The sequence below is a fragment of the Martes martes genome (assembly GCF_963455335.1).
Source record: "Martes martes genome assembly, chromosome: 3".
In the NCBI taxonomy this organism is placed as follows: Eukaryota; Metazoa; Chordata; class Mammalia; order Carnivora; family Mustelidae; genus Martes; species Martes martes.
This window is the reverse complement of record NC_137890.1, coordinates 42,732,739-42,745,177: the sequence shown is the minus strand read 5'-3', so window position 1 is coordinate 42,745,177 and position 12,439 is coordinate 42,732,739. Positions and strand designations below refer to the sequence as shown.

At 36.5% G+C, this 12,439-nt stretch overlaps 1 pseudogene across 1 annotated transcript; it reads left to right on the top strand.

Annotated features, from left to right (window-relative positions):
• Positions 1 to 652: 652 nt before the first annotated feature.
• Positions 653 to 8,094, top strand: LOC308340214 (rRNA-processing protein FCF1 homolog; annotated as a pseudogene). The gene is made up of 3 exons: positions 653 to 740; positions 7,409 to 7,566; positions 7,748 to 8,094. The product of its transcript is annotated as an rRNA-processing protein FCF1 homolog (transcript).
• Positions 8,095 to 12,439: the final 4,345 nt, after the last annotated feature.

The following is a 12,439-nucleotide window of genomic DNA, read 5'->3' as shown; positions in this document are numbered from 1 at the left end:
CATTATGATCCTTATATCATCATTACCAGCAAAATAGTCCAGCGCAGCAGCCACATGAACTCCCCATGCTTCATTCGATATTTTATCACACTCAACCTCAGGTTACATTTTGTGATTCCACTGCAGGCCATGGGTCACTAGCATTCCATTTCTCATTGGGAAGGAGCCAGCATTGTAATCAAGCTCAAGGACAAAACTAACTCCCAAATGCTATCTTTAAAGGCCTGTCTCTGGAACCACTCCCGATACCAATTTTATAGCAGTCTGAATCAAATCAAGAGACATAAACTACAAAGTGATATGATCAGGGGAAGTTTAATGGGAGAGAATTACTTAACTAAGATACAAGTGATTATGAATTATGAGAAATGTGACATCTTAGAATTGAGGGAAGACGATTTAGGGAAAGTCATACTTAGAAGGGTGGGCCACTCCTGGGCTAGGGTTCAGGTATCTGTAGGAAGGTGTACTTGCAGGCCACTGGGCAGAGGGAAGTTCACTAGATTGCCTGGCCTCATCCACAGTTTTTGGACAAGCAGGAAACAGCCCTCCAGAATACAGGAGGGACACAGGTGAGCCACCACCAGTGTGGCCAGGTACACAGGCATAGAGAGAGAGTGAGGCATCAGTGTGAACAGAAAGCCAAGAAGGCATGGTGTCCGAGCTGGGAGGTCATGACATTCACAGGGCTGCAGCATCAGGAGAGCCCTGGGAGACAAACCACTGGGGCCTTAAGATAGGTGAGCAGAGAAAGGTAAGGTGGGGCTCTGGTGTGTGTAAAAGTTGTGTTTATGTTGAGATAGCTGCAGCATGGTCATCACCAGCCTGAGCCGAGGCTGCAGGGGTGCCAGAGATCACTCATGTAGCTGGAACATTTCTGACACCCATGCCACGGACCGAAAGTACACCTCTGGAAATGGAAGGAGTGCTCCTTTCTCTTGCAGTGTCCCTCTAACAACCTCTACTGAGAAAGTTTAACATTGTGCTCACTTGTAAAAGAAATTTTTAAAGGAATTATGTGCATTATCACAGAGCATGTACTGAAGGGTAAATCTGGCATTGAGAGGTAGTAAATAAATAATTGCCGTGAATATGAAAGAATGATGCATGTTTTTAATATTTAGAATTTATGCCACTAATATCCCTTGATACCAGTTGATTCCCTTCTGTAATAACCTTTGAAACCTGGATATTATTTAACTCTTACTGAGTAATTCAAAGTCATAATCTGCTAAATGCTTCTCCATAACATTTTTATTCATGCTGCCATCACATATTTTCACAATTTTTTGGTAAAGTTATGGCCATTACCTAAGAATCTATATATTCCAGTATATTCATAGTGAAACCTAACTTATCATTTAAAGACGACTTACAAAATAGTAATTTTAAATATGTTCAATTCACTACTTCATTTGATTGTGTAATCTGTGTAAACAGCTTTTTATTTTCATTTAACATTCTAAAAAGTTTGCAGTTCTAGATGTTTTTGCAATTTGGTTTTAATTCATTTTGTACAGCTGCTCAGTCAGCATGTGGCCAATAACACATCATATGCCTTGTCACATAATCTGGTGTGATTTAGTGAGAAGGAGAGATCATTCCTCTCAGGGACTGAGGTGACTCAGGACACCAAGACAGTTGTCAGTTCTTAAAAGTTTTGATTGTAAAACTTCTTCAGTAAATGGATATATTTGACCTGTTCTGCACTATGATTAATCTTGAAGGAAATATATTGTCAACTTATTCCAAGTAGTCTTTTTGTTTTGTTTTTGTCTATTCTCATTTTGAGTATCATAAAACCTTGAAAAAGGGCCTGTTACTCTTTGAATGTTATTACTTAATCTTAAACATTATTCCTCTTAAAATACTGTGTATTTCTGACTATTTAATGTTTTATCCTATTTCTTATTCTTATAGATTAAAATATTTCAGTTGCCATTTATACAGTTTCAACATATTCAAAAAATCTTGAAAACTTATATGTTAAAAACCCATACATAAGAGTATCTAGAATTTTGGTCTCAAGTAAATTGAATTTTTTATTTTTCAGATTTATATTTTTTATTATAAAAGCTTGAGAATATGCCAGATAAAATTTGCAGTTTGCAGACAGAAATGGAGCCACATACATGTGTGTCAGAACTTAAAAATCACATCTGCATATTTGTACTCTACATTTTTTATAATCCATTTATCTCATCTTTGATACATTGTACATTGTGAACATATTACATTATACAAGATTCTATCAAATTTTTAACAGTAGGGTGAATCCCAGCATGATCTGACTCAAACCTTCATTTTATAGTTGTAAAATGAGCTGAGGTCTCAATAAATCTTAAAATATAACTTTTTTTAAGTATTTATTTCATCAAACATTTATTGATCTGCTGTATCTAAGATTATCCTTAATGGCTATAATGACTCAGAAGGAGGGATATATTGTCTATTTTCAGCAAAAAAAAAAAAAAAGACTAAGATTTTATTATGTATTGCTTTTGGTTGATTTTTCCTTACTGCCTTTCTGATTTTTGCTTGTCTCTCAATGGTGTCAGGATTCAAAACTCTAATTCTGATCTCAGTTGTTATAAGCTTCTTTAAAATGGGGGTTATGGTAAGAATTGGTAGGAAAACAAAAATTTATATTTTAATTAAATTGGAATTCATAACGTGTGAAATTCATTAGTAACCTATGATATCAGTACTTGATTTGAGATAACAGGTTAGGAGAGATGGTTAATTCATGTGGCCAGAGTCAGCTATATTTAAACCTTTGATCAAAATAGAATTGATTACAATCCCAAGACCTCCTGTTGAATTACTTTCCCTCAAGTATCCCCCATTTTCCAGTTACAGAATAAGCAGGCTTTATATTTTAACGGTTATACCAGGTGACTCTTCTTTGTTTGCATGTAATGCTGAGTCTTACATAAATACCCCAGTAGTTCTTCTAAAGAAAACTGGTGGTTATTTTTAGAGAATTCACTGGAGATTTGGACAGAAGAGCACATAGCCCACAACCCTACAAAATGTCTTCTAATTTATAGTGGAACTGAGTAATATCTGTTACTTCCATTTTTATTCCTGATTGCCTAAAAGAGGTAAGGGTTTTCTAGTGTGAATATTGCTTTGCCACGATGATTTGAGTTGTGTTTGACGTTCAAACAATGAATTTATTCTTAAAAGATGATATCTGAAAAACATGCAATTCAGTTTTTGCTTTAGCAAGATTGCCTGTTTAATGTAGTTTACTAATGTTTCTTTTGGCTTTTGCACTCATTATTGGTAATATCAGATACAATTTAGAGTTGTTAAATTTAGTAAAAACCCTAAGATTATTTCCTATATCAACTACAAAAATTTAGGAGATGTGACATTTCATGTGCAGAGACTAATTTTAAATAATTTTTGTCAGTACTTAATAACCAGGGCCTTGAATGTGGCTGCCTGAAGTGAGGGACCTGGAGGCTTAAGATTCAACTTGCTTCATAGTAAATCTGACTCTGAGAGAAAGAAAAGAACTTCAGTAAGCAGTTAAAGTGAAGCAAATATTTTGATAGAAGGAGCACAGAATACTCTGGATACATTTAGCAAGAGTCGTCTAATTTAGTGTGGGGCCATTCTGTGTGGAAAGAAGAAAGTAAAAAAAAATGTTGTTTCAACTAAATGGAGTGTCAGAAACAAAATAACAGGGAGTAAAATGGAATAGGCAAAAAGTGAGGACAAAAACTGAACTTGGAACTTGTCCTGTGGGCAAGGGATGCCACTGAAGGGACTTTAGAAGAGGTAAAAAAAAAAAAAAAAATAGGTTTATGTTTTTAATGTGAAGATAGCTGTGTTTAAATCCAAAGGTAGTTGTATTTGTTCACAGATTATACAAACATCTGTAAATGCTTATCAGATAATAAGTTAGACTGTAGGTCTAAAAAGCCTTCTGAATTCAAGAGAACATTTTTCTTTTGGGGAATTTTGAAATTGCTCATCAAGATAATGAAAGCCATGGATTTTATTCCTCAGATAAGTGCCTTCCCCTCAGGGGTGCCTATGTGGCTCAGTTGGTTAACATCTGACTCTTGATTTTAGCTCAGGTCATGATCTCAGGGTTCTGGGATCAAGTGCCACATCAGAGGAAACATTTAGAACTATAGTTCCCTGCACCTCCTTCCCTGCTTGTTCTCTGGTTATAATTTTCTATGAAGGACATTTGCTTGAGATTTTAAAAAAGGAGATGTTATTGTTCTCTGGAGAACATCTATGTATTAAACATCTTTTACTTTGGCTGATTTTAAATGGTTTTCTTTATTGCTTGTTTTAAGAATGTGATTATGATGTCCTCGAAATTATCTTTGTGTTCATTCTGCCTGTGATTTGTTGAGATTCTCAGGTGTATGGGTTAATATCTTTACCATATCTGAACATTTTGGGAGTCATAATCACCAGAAATACTTTATCTCCTTACCTACTCCATCTAAGAGTCCGATATTTCTGTGCTCCATTATAGGTAGGATTCATCAAGTTCACTAATCTTTTCTTCTTCAGTGTCTAGACTGCTGTTAGTTATACCTAGTGTGTATTTAAATTTCAGATACTGTACTTTCATTGTAGAAGTTCCATTTCTCTTATATTTTTTATTTTCCTTCTCATTGTGTCTTGTTTGTGTCTATGTTTAAATATTTTAACATCTTCATAATAACTGTTTTAAATTTTATCTGCTCTCTATCATCCCAGTTACTTCTGGCTATCTTTCTGTTTGTGATTTATCTACTGCTTACAGATCATATTTTCTTATTTCTTTATGTCCAGTAATTTTTTATTGGGTTTGAACATTTTGAATGTTATGTTTTTGGATGTCTGGACCTTCCTTTAAAGAATGTTAGAGTTTGTTTAAGCAGGCAGTTACTTGTGGATATTTTTATTCTTATAGACTTATTTCTGATGCTTTGTTAGGGTAGATACCCATAATCTATAATCTATGACTGGTTTAGCACTTCACTTTATACCTTAAATTATGGTCATTCCTGGATCTCAGTTGATTTCCTTGGATGATTAATTGATGGTTGATGCTAAATATTACTTGATGGTTGATGCTAAAATATTGCTCAGCTCTGTGTAAGCTACAGTTTCTTAGTTCATGGTTTTATTTGTTCTTTCCTTGGTGATTTTTCTTTTCCTATCCTCCTGGAGTATGCCCAGATTCTTATTCAGCAAGGAATTTAAGAAGACCCACATGTAGATTTGTAGAGTTCCTTCTCTGCTTATTTTCCTTCCCTCTGTTATTCAGCCTTGCATATCCAATTACTTCAACTTCTGTGAAATCTTATCTATGTACATGTGGTCAGCTAGACCACTGTGCTTTGCTCCTGGGTCCTCTCTGCACCATGGTATAGGAAGAACCTTGAGTTAAGTCAGAAAACCGGACTGATTGGCAGGACTTATCTTATTTGTTTTACTTCTCTCAGCACTAAACTAACTGCCGATTGTTCAACTAATGAGAATAATTGTTTCACATATTTTGTTCAGATTTCTAATTCTGGATTGCATCTTTGAAGGGTTGAAGTTGTATAGAAAAACATACAGTGCAAAGCACCAGGGTGGCTTGGTTGGTTAAGCATCTGACTCTTGGTTTCAGCTCAGGTCATGATCTTAGGGTGGTGAGATTGAACCCTGTGTTGGGCTCCACACTCAGCATAGAGTCTCCTTGAGATTTTTTCTCCCTCCCCCTCTGTTCCTTTACCTGCTCACATACCCTCTCTCTCTGTCTTTCTAAAATAAATAAAGTCTTAAAAACTACAGAGGGGCAGCTGAATAGAATTAAGGATTTCTTATATGTCTTGCTTTGGCAGCTGGGTTGCTGTTAAAAACTATCAATGGGGTAGGAGGAAAAAGCAGGAAAAAGGGAAAACAGGAGGAGAAGTTAGGATGGGAACAGAAAAGATAGTATGTTCCCTTTTCATTCGTTGATTTTGAGGTAGCAGAGTCAAATGGATATGTACTATAGGAAACTGAAGCCTAGTAAAGAGATCTAAGTTAGAGATTCAGGTACTAAGTAAATAGTTAAATATTATATTAGGCAACAGAGTAGAAAAAAAAAAACAAACAACTTTTGGGTATCAAGAATCTTATGGGGGCGCCTGGGTGGCTCAGTGGGTTAAAGCCTCTGCCTTTGGCTCAGGTCATGATCCCAGGGTCTTGGAATCAAGCCCCGCATCAAGCTCTCTGCTCAGCAGGGAGCCTGCTTCCCCTCCTTTCTCTCTCTGCCTGCTTGTGATCTCTGTCTATCAAATAAATAAATAAGTACTTAAAAAAAAAAAAGAATCTTATGGATACTATTTGTTCTGCCTTCTTTATACTAGTACCTTAAAACATTACTGAAAAAGGAAATGTCCTGGATCATGGGGATCATTTCTTTAAACTGAAGCTATGTTATCTATGGTTTCTTTAATCAAATATGACAAATTGAATTGTCCAAGGGAAGAGCCAAGTCAAATTTCTCTACAACATAAAAACAACAACAACAACAACAACAAGAACAAAACACACACACACACACACACACACACACACACACACACACACGGGAAACAAGAGTATGGTGTGAACGTGGGGAAACAAAAGAAAGCAAGAAAGTATGTGACCAAGAAGCAAATGCTCAGACTCCAAGATTAGAGGCTTAAGCAGAATGATAGAATTAACCAGTCAGGAAATGACAGGTGTTGGCAAGGATGCAGAGAAAGGGGATCCCTCCTCCATTGTTGGTGTGAATGAAAACTGGTGCAGCCACTCTGGAAAACAGTATGGAGTTTCCTTAAAAAATAGGAAAGAGAGCTACCCTACGACCCAGCAATTGCACTACCAGGTATTTACCCTAAAGGTACGAATGTAGTGATCCGAAGGGGCACGTGCACCCCAATGTTTATAGCAGCAATGTCCACAATAGCCAAACTATGGAAAGAACCTAAATGCCCATCAACAGATGAATGGATAAGGAAGATATTATATATATATAAAATGCAGCCATCAAAAAAATCTTGCCATTTGCAATGACATGGATGGAACCAGAGGGTATTATGCTAAGTGAAATAAGTCAATCAGAGGACGATTATCATATAATCTCTCTGATATGAGGAATTTGAGAGGCAGGGCAGGGGTTAGTGGGAGGGAAGGGAGAAAAAAATGAAACAAGATGGGACCAGGAAGGGAGACAAACCATAAGAGACTCTTAATCTCAGGAAACAAACTGAGGGTGGCTAGGGGTGGTGGTGCGAGGATAGAGTGGCTGGGTGATAGACATTGGGGAGAATATGTGCTATTGTGAGTGTTGTGTATTGTGTAAGACTAATGATTCACAGATCTGTACCAATGAAATGAATAATACATTATATGTTAATTTTTTTTTAAAAAAAAGGCAAAGAAAAGAAAGATCCCACTGCACTCAAGGAAAGAGAAGTCCCTCAACATCTTTCCTGGTTATTCTTCCAATATAACACACAACTGGGCCTACCTTACCACATCCTGATTGATACCAACTTTATCACCTTTTCCATTAAAGCCAAACTTGACTTAGTAGAGCCAATGATGGACTTTTTTTTAAAAAGATTTTATTTATTTATTTGACAGAGAGAGAGATCACAAGTAGGCAGAGAGGCAGGCAGAGAGAGAGGGAGAAGCAGTCTTTCCCTGAGCAGAGAGCCTGATATGGAGCTTGATCCCAAGACCCTGAGATCATGACCCGAGCCAAAAGCAGAGGCTTAACCCAGGTACCCCAATGATGGATTGTCTTTGTGCCAAGTGTATATCCCTTGTATAACTGTGTAATGGCTGAAATTGAGAAACTGGGGCAAAATTATTGAGTGGCTCTAAGGATTGCCAAAGATCCAAGATTTGAACTATTACCATGCACACACAAAGGAACCTATGCAGATGACTGCTTAGTTCAGAGAGTAACTCAGCACGAGCGCTACATTGTGGTCCCAGTTGACTGGGACCTTAAATGAAGGATTCAGAAGTTCCCTAGAGTTCCCATCATGTATTTCTAACCATAGGTACAACATTGAGCAGATGCCAGATGATTATGGAACCCCTCAGTTCTAATTCTTAAAAGAATGCCTTCCTTTACCAACTTTTTCTGTTGCCAGTTCCTGTTAGCAATATGCTATAGCATGAATTATTCTTTTTACTCTTTTCTCTGTTATGAGCTGAGTTTGGTTAATACACTCACCTTTTGATGTTGTTTTGATATTTTGTATTGTTTTAAATATTGTATCTTTTTAATAAATCAAATGATTGTGCATATTAAAGAAAACAAATTTTCAAAAGGGACATATTTCTAAGGAAATTGATGTGTTCCTGAGAGTCATGTGTGGCATTTAAAGAAAATTGCCTATAAGTATACATATAATTTGTTTATTCAACATATTTACTGCATCCTATTACATGGCAGGCATTGTTCCTAAGAGTCAAAGATACAGTAATGACCCAGAGAGCCAAAGCTTTTACTCTCATTTTACTGAGATATGTAGAAATCAGCAAATAAAATTAGTGAGTAAACATATAAGTAGTTATAAATGCCATGAAAAATAAACAAGGTAAGGCAATGGAGAGTTCTATGAAGTGGTATTTTGATACTGTGATTAAGGCATGAATAGAGAATTGGTGTTCCCATGCAGGGGACAATGAGTGCAATGACTCTAAAACAGGAACTAGGTTTGTATTTTCAAAACAGGCAAGCATATCAGAATATCCAGAAAGGAATAAGTGAGTAGATAGAATGGGTGTGATCAGTAGTTCACAGTTATGGGAAGAGTCCTTATCAATGAATTCTTTTTCCATGGAAACCACTGCAGCTTTTTTCCTTAGTGCAGTGATAAGCAGCCTTTGGGGGGGGGGAGGGTGGTGACTATGAAGCGATGCAATCTGATTATTGTTTTCATACTATTATTTGAGGAGGAAATTTTGCTGTAAAAACAGTAGCGGAAAATTATATGTTAGAAGGTGACATGGAGAGAAAAAATGATCTATTTCAAGGAGGGATTCTAGAAGACTCTGAAATGGAGATATTTGATCAGAATCCTGAATGAAGTAAGGGAGTGAATCCTGTGGAAATCTCTTAGGATGGATATTCTGGGCAGTTGCTTTTGAGGAATAGCAGTAAGTCCAGTATGGCCTGAATAGGGAGTCTAATGGGAAAAATGAAAGGCAGTAATTTTGGAGACAGAGATATAGGGCAGGTCATATAGTGCCTTTTACCCCATGGTCAAGTTGTTGAGATTTTTTTAGACAGATTTGAAGGTTATTGAGCAGGGGAGTGACATGCTTTGTCTTTTGCTGAAAGCATGATGCCATTTCACTGAGGTGATTTTCACTGCCAGGTAGCAAATAGTTTTCAGAAGGAAAAGGGGGAAGCCGGAATGCCACTTCTGAAATTATTGCAGAGTCCAGTTGAGAGATGGGGGTGGGGGGCAAAGTCATAATGGCTCTGCAGAATGGGCAATTTGGGATAAATCTTATGTTAGATTCAAAGAACATGAAAACAGATTGCATGTTGAGTGTTAAAGGAGTCGAGGAAACTCTTTTTAATAGGATTTTAATATTCTTTTTCAACTGCTGATTTACAGATTTGTGGTCATCATGTTTTTTTGTTTCCATTTAATCTTTTTCCTCTGTCAAGCCTCAGGATGAAAGGATAAACAACAAATAACCCCTCTCTCATGCTTGCCCTCTTTTCCCACTGTGTTATTTTTTCTTCTCAGATGTACATATATACTGCTGCACATAATTATACATTTTTGTATGGAGAAAAATAGAACATTCGATGCCTGATGAGCATCACAATAAACTTTTCTCATAAGTAAACTTCCTTACGGTGCCAGGCACAAAATGTCAAGGAGTTCTTTAGCACTTTTCCACAGACATCAATGTTTCTATTCCCTGCTCAGCAGAGTTCTATATTCAGTGACATTACAAAGTCATTTGAAGGGAAGTTGCCTGGTGAGAGAGAAGATGATAGTCTTCTTCGTCTTTTAAGTAACTGAAAAATGTTTCAGCAAGACAAATTTCACAGTGTTCTAATTCATTTTTTTTTTCTTTCTAAGTGGAAGTCCTCTTCTAAGTGAACATTTGAAGATCGGAAACCTAAGAAATGTCCTGATAACTGCTAGGAAAGAGAGAATGTCTTTCTGTATTCTTCCAGTCTCTCATTAAAGGTACTGAATATTCTAAGAGAGAATGTCTAATTCTAGTAGGGCGAGGTTGCTGATTCTGTTTTACATTTTTGGGCAGTACACAGTAATACAAAATAAACTATCTCTCCCTAATTCCTTTGTAATTTCAATTCAGCTAACTGTACTCACATGAAATACATTTAATCTAGGTCTTGCAGAATAATTAGGTTCTCAAAGAAGGGAGACTGGGGAAGACACACCAAGAGGCATAAGAAGCTGCTCAGAGTAAGTGCTGTCAAAGAGAAACTGCATCCAATGGAATTAAAAAGGCAAGGAAGATTTTACTCAAGATTACTGCAGAATGGGTTGAGACTACTGCAGTTGTGGAGAGGGACCTAACTCAACTCCACTGAAACAAAAGATGGAAGTGTTTGTAATGGTTTTTAAGCACTGGGTTAAGCTAGTAGGAAAGAACTGGAGGGCTTTAGAAGGGAGATAGGTCAATGTGATTAGTGTTTGGTAATCAGTGCTTAGCAAAATTAGGCTCCTGCCCTCCCACAGAGTGAGATATAGGGGATCCGTCATCTTGCTGATTTCTATATCAAAGGGATGGCTTTGTGGTCCTGGGAAAGACATTCATGAGCTGTAATCCTAGCAAGAGGCTGGGAGAAGATTTGCATTTCAGTGGAGCAGAGAAAGAATTTAAAATCACAAGTTGTTTTTTTTTTTGTTTTTGTTTTTATTTTTGTTTTTGTTTTTGTTTTAATAAGTGACCTAAAAAAGGGGAGGTCAGAGGCCTATAATCAAGAATTATATTTTCTGAAGTTTACTGGAGCTGAGGGGAATGTTAAGGATGTCTTGGTCAGTGCAGGAGAAACATGGCTACTGAATATGAAGGGTAAAGCCCCTTCTTTTGAAATGACTTACTCATAGTACTATTATTAGAAGATTTTCTTGCTTTTGACAAGGAGGATAGGTTGAAGGGCCAAGAGGGAGGACTAAGGCAGACTGGTGAGGAAGCTACTACATCAGTCATACACACCAGCTAGTAAAGACCTATTATGATGTCAGAAGCCATGCAAATGAGAAGATAGATGAGCATAGAATAACTAAGTGAAACCAAATATTTCTCTATTATCAATATATGTCATTGCTGTTTATTATCTACCTTTATTTCTGGTAGCAACCAAACTTCTCTGTCATTTAAACTTAGTTTTGCTCATTTCAATTATCCTGCATTTGTCGGCATTTTAAATAGCCACATGGGGCCCACAGATTTAACAGACAGATGTCCATCAGTTAAAACAGAAGATGAGTAAAACTCTTGAGCCATTTAGTTACTGAAGATTATAATTACCTTGGCATTAGAGTTCCTAAAGGTTTATATAATTCCTGTCCATTCTCTGGATGGTGATCTAATGGTTTTGCTTCTGACATGAAGGATGCTATTCCTAATGTTCACAGAAGATTAATTCACTAGAGAAAGGTGAGTGACAATGTACTGCCAGCGGTCATGATTTCCTCTTCTTGGCTGCCATTTAGTCTGTTGTTTCATGTTTTTAGCATTAAGAACACTTTTACTAGTTTGTGCCAACAACGCTCTCCTGGGGAACTTAATTGTCTGTGTCTGTCTGCATAACAGACATTATGACTGCAGAAGGCACAAACATGAGATATGTAGAGTGTCACATGATTGCTTCACTTTGAAACACATTCAAGAAAGTTCATTTAGGATTTCTAAATGAATAATGTTGTCAATCTTAGTTTACTCTAGGATAATTTACTGAATAGCTTTCATGACACTGAAGAAAAATAGCTGCCACACTTATTCTGGTTTTGAAAAAATAGCTCTGATTCAAGACTATTATTATTAGAAATTTATTTCATTTCCTTTTTGTAGTTCATCTCTTTTCTGGAAATACTTCTTTGTCCTTCTGTTTCTTTTGAATAAGCAAAATGACTCATGACAGCATAAATTATTAGGTTAATTTTGGGAAATGAATGAGATTTATTGAATTAAAGATCCATACATGGATAGAATATATTTACCTCTAAGTTGGACATAGTTAGAACTGGCTATGCAAAAACTTAATATCAATCTTATGCCATTCTTTGTTTGACTTTTGTATTGAAATGCATTATCTTTATCCTGACCACATTCAGACACTATAACTGGGTAGTTCTATGTGTGTATAAATGTAATACATTGGATGTAATACAGTGAAAAAAATTTTCTACTTAATAAATAAGAGATAAGAAATAAGATCCAAGCATAG